We start from the raw sequence: 5,903 nt of genomic DNA, 5'->3' as shown, positions 1-5,903 counted from the left end.
ACACAAATATACATAGAAGGACTTAACTCCTCAGAGTTGCCCTGACTTGAACTGAAGGGTGTGTGTCCACGTTCCCTTGTTCTCCCACCAATTACATCACACACACACCCTCACACAACGTTAGACCTGCTCAATCTATGAATCACGCATGAGTGTGTGTTTGTGTCTCAGCAATATGGAAACAGTCTGGCTGTCCTCCTTCACCTACGGCTGAAATGGACACCCTTCAACTCACACAGACACACACAGACACACATAGATACACACAGACACACACATACACACATAGATACACACAGACACACACAGACACACACAGACACACATAGATACACACAGACACACACAGACACACATAGATACACACAGACACACACAGACACACATAGATACACACAGACACACACAGACACACATAGATACACACAGACACACACAGACACACATAGATACACACAGACACACACAGACACACACAGATACACACAGACACACACAGACACACATAGATACACACAGACACACACATACACACATAGATACACACAGACACACACAGACACACACAGACACACATAGATACACACAGACACACACAGACACACATAGATACACACATACACACACAGACACACATAGATACACACAGACACACACAGACACACATAGATACACACAGACACACACAGACACACATAGATACACACAGACACACACAGACACACATAGATACACACAGACACACACATACACACACAGACACACATAGATACACACAGACACACACAGACACACACAGACACACATAGATACACACAGACACACACAGACACACATAGATACACACAGACACACACATACACACATAGATACACACAGACACACATAGATACACATAGACACACACAGACACACATAGATACACACAGACACACACAGACACACATAGACACACATAGACACACATAGACACACACAAAGACACACACAGACACACACAGACACACACAGACACACATAGATACACATAGATACACACAGACACACACAGACACACATAGATACACACAGACACACACATACACACATAGATACACACAGACACACATAGATACACATAGACACACACAGACACACATAGATACACACAGACACACACAGACACACATAGACACACATAGACACACATAGACACACACAAAGACACACACAGACACACACAGACACACACAGACACACATAGATACACACAGACACACATAGACACACATAGACACACACAAAGACACACACAGACACACACAGACACACACAGTCACACACAGACACACATAGACACACATAGACACACACATACACACATAGACACACACAGACACACATAGGCAGACATACACACATAGACACACATAGACACACACAGACCCACATAGACACACACAGACACACACAGACACACATAGACACACAGACACACACACAGACACACATAGACACACAGACACACATAGACACACACAGACACACAGACACACACACAGACACACATAGACACACACAGACACACACACAGACACACATAGATACACACAGACACACATAGACACACACAGACACACATAGATACACACAGACACACATAGATACACACAGACACACATAGACACACATAGACACACATAGACACACACAGACACACATAGATACACACACAGACACACATAGACACACAGACACACATAGACACACACAGACACACAGACACACACACAGACACACATAGACACACAGACACACATAGACACACAGACACACATAGACACACAGACACACATAGACACACACAGACACACAGACACACACACAGACACACATAGACACACACAGACACACACACAGACACACATAGATACACACAGACACACATAGACACACACAGACACACATAGATACACACAGACACACATAGATACACACAGACACACATAGACACACATAGACACACATAGACACACACAGACACACATAGATACACACAGACACACATAGATACACATAGACACACATAGACACACACAGACACACATAGATACACACAGACACACATAGACACACACACAGACACACATAGATACACACAGACACACATAGACACACATAGACACACATAGACACACATAGACACACACAGACACACATAGATACACATAGATACACATAGACACACACACAGACACACATAGACACACATAGACACACATAGACACACACAGACACACATAGATACACACAGACACACATAGATACACATAGACACACATAGACACACACAGACACACATAGATACACACAGACACACATAGACACACACACAGACACACATAGATACACACAGACACACATAGACACACATAGACACACATAGACACACATAGACACACACAGACACACATAGATACACATAGATACACACTGTCCACAGCAACAACTGTCTGTGAGAAGACGCACGTATATAAAGGACTGTGAGAAATCTGGATCCTAACAAGTACATTTCCAAAACACACACACTCTCTCACCAATAGAACACACTCTCTAATACACCACAAGGCCAGAGTGGGATAAGGGTGGACAATATAGTGTCTTATCTTATAGTACTGGTATATAACAGTATTTTTATTTCAGATTATCTGTATAGCCATTCCCCCACAGCAATACATCCCCAGTCTCCTCCACTGTGTGTGTGTGTGCGTGTGTGTGTGCGTGTGCGTGTGCGTGTGCGTGTGCGTGTGTGCGTGTGCGTGTGCGCGTGTGTGTGTGTGTGTGTGCGTGTGCGTGTGCGTGTGTATGTGTGTTTGAGTTGCACATACACCACAACCCTGCCAGAGTGGTCTCTGTGGCTGTCCAAGCGTCAGTCTGTCCAGCCAGGGTCGGGTTACGGCTTCACCAGATCTCTGCTTCACACACACACATACGCGAGAACGCATGCAAACACACACACACACACACACACACACACAAAACACCCCAAAGCCACGTCCATTCACCGAACTATACAGCAAAATCTAGATAGCACAAAGTGTACGTGTGTGTGTGTGTGTGTGTGTGTGTGTGTGTGTGTGTGTGTGTGTGTGTGTGTGAGAATTCCAGAGGGGAGACCCTGTGACTGACTCCGCCACCCAGGAACTAACAGGATATATCACAGGGTGACAGAGCAGCACCTCCATTACATAAGGCATGATGTCAGATCTATTCATTACATGTCTATCTGGTACATTCTGTCTAAGTTTGATCAACACCCCCTGGACAGGACGCCACTGTATCGCTTGTCTCCCCCTAAACCTCAGAAACAGGCTTCTAACTAGACAGGGTTTTGGAAGGCTGGCCACGCGAGACCAGTTCAACCCCCAATCCATCTCCTTGGTTCATGCTGACTGCCAAGCAAAGAGGCATTGGGCCCCATTTTTAGAGTCTTTGGTATGACTCGACAGGGAATCGAACCCCCAACCTTCCAATCTCAGGGCAGACACTTGGGAGTCCACTCACCTGGTGTTCCAAGGTCTAAAACCCTGATTAGGAGCGCAGGATGAACCCCCCCCAGGTCTGTGTTGAGAGAGGGCCTCTAGGGAAAGATGGGAGGGATATTCTCTGTCTGTTGCACATTATTTGAAGGCTACCTACTAATACATAACACATGTATAACCCATAACACATTCATAAGCAGTGTCAATGTCAGCAAACTCGTTATGAAATGATTATGTGTTTATGTATGGTTATCAAGGTGTTATGGGATCCTTATGTAGGTGGCTAGGTGTCCTACCAACTGTGTTACAAAATAGTCTAACATGGCAAAATATAAGCAACAGCTCAGATATTCAACTTCTGCCTGTATATTCAGGGACAACAAATGGGCATTTTGCTACATTCAGTAGAGAACGAGATATAGTCTACTGTCATGCAGATTAGAACATAAACGAACATGTCTGTCATTATTGGACAAGTTCAGGTAGAAATCCGTTTCAAAACGTTTTAGTTTAGTAGAGGTAATCCCCCGCCCATCCCAACGCAAACCAATGATCCAGTACTATCAGTGTACACTCACACCCACACACCAACTCCAGTGGCTTTTCATGAGTAGCCTTTAAAGCCAAGGGAAGTATCCTAGCCTACAACCAACACTGCGACTCAACTATCAACAAAAACTTGCAAAACACACACAAACACTTGAATAGCCTCTCGCGGTTCTCACACATTGCGATCAGAAAAACTTCGCTCGTACCGAAAAAAAATCGTAAATCAGATATAACGCAAAGCGTATCCTACCTTTTCTTTTCTCCCTTTCGCTCTTTTTTAAATATTTCCCCTCGCCTCCTCCGTCACGACCGGTCGTTCAGCTCCACATATCATACGCGATAGATATAATCCTAAAAGGCTTTCGCTCTCCGGTTCCGCCAGAGAAGAACAGAACGTGACTTGGTGTTGTCGGTGGAGCGAGCTGAGCGTCTGCAGCGTCTCCACTGGGGCTCGAGCTGCTCCGTGTGTGTGTGTGTGTGTGTGGTATTGTATGTCAGTGAGGGGGAGAGAGGGTGACAGCTCCTGGTGAGAATGAGCAGCGTGCGGGGGGTTCCCGTGAGCAAACGGTGGCGGGAAGTTGTATGGAGTGACACGCACGCACGCATACACACATACACACATTAAACCATTCAATATACATATTGAGCTGTCAGTGACTATCGATAAATCAAAACTCAGAGATTAGGGCAGGCTATATTCTTCTCGCAGTAGGCCAGCCTAAAGAACATTTTTGTATGTGTGTAAATGTTTACTTATAGGCAGTGTGTGATGTGCTTTTGTGTTGTGTTGTTGTATTATTGAACTGTGTGTTGGTGTGTACAGCTGTGGGGCTATACATGAGCTATGTACAGCATCATCTTTCTATTTAAATCTCCTTATCATCTCAAACCTAGATTTGAATCTTATTATCCACCTGAAGTTAACACTTTTAACACCTGACAGGCCCTGTTGCTATGGGAACCAGCGAGGTATACACCTCTGTTACTATAGAAACCAGGGACCTCAAAGTTATATTCTATATAAGACAACAACTATCTCAACACACATCTCTGATACACACGCACACACCTTAGATCCTTCTCCAAATCTCTACTGGAATGTGGCTCCTATAACCACATCAGTGGTCACAAGGCGCATCACATGACACACAGGGTGTGTGTGTGATGTTACAGTTGTTTACGATTGCTTACACACTAAAATTGAACTTTTCCCACAATTAGCAAAACCTTACACTCAAGGAGCAAAACACAAGGATAGATTTGCACAACTGTAAGCACAATGTCAGCGTCACACTATTTGCAAAACATTACACACAGTGATTTCTAAAACTCTAAACACACTTGTATACATCAGACAGAAGTATATCGTGATGTCACTTCCTTGCAATTCCAAAGCACTGACTGTCAAATTACCACACCTATGAGCCAATCTGTTAAACACAGCCATCAGATGCACAAACACATGATTGCTAAATTGTAGACACACCAATCAAGTTTAAGCACTATAAAAATGCAGCAGGGAGGTTCACCTGCCTTCAACCAAAATGGAAGGAGTCAGAAGAAGAGTGAGAGGAGGAGTACACAGAGGAGGAGGAGGTAGAGGAAGAGGCCGAGCCAGAGGTAGAGGTAGACCTGAAGCAGGAGGAGAACGTGCGCAAAGAAGAGGACCAAACTTATCAAATGACATTCGTGCAACACTAGTGGACCGTATTGTGAACCACGGATTGATGCTGAGGGAGGCTGGACTGAGAGTTCAGCCAAATCTTAGCAGAAATACAGTGGCATCTGTCATAAGGACTTTTTGACAGGAAAACAGGTGGAAGATCTGTGTAC

General features: G+C 44.5%; 1 protein-coding gene across 1 annotated transcript in view; it reads right to left on the bottom strand.

The window, feature by feature from the left end:
• The window catches only part of LOC135543397 (serine/threonine-protein phosphatase 2A regulatory subunit B'' subunit alpha-like), a 58,809-nt gene extending 54,279 nt beyond the window's left edge, over positions 1-4,530 (bottom strand). Inside the window, 1 exon segment of the mRNA XM_064970609.1 lies at positions 4,321-4,530. The gene's annotated coding sequence lies outside the window, so the exon portion shown is untranslated.
• Between the last annotated feature and the right edge of the window lie 1,373 nt (positions 4,531-5,903).

Source organism: Oncorhynchus masou, chromosome 7 (assembly GCF_036934945.1).
Source record: "Oncorhynchus masou masou isolate Uvic2021 chromosome 7, UVic_Omas_1.1, whole genome shotgun sequence".
Lineage (NCBI taxonomy): Eukaryota > Metazoa > Chordata > Actinopteri > Salmoniformes > Salmonidae > Oncorhynchus > Oncorhynchus masou.
The sequence above is the reverse complement of the archived record's forward strand: the minus strand, read 5'-3'. Positions and strand labels throughout refer to the sequence as shown.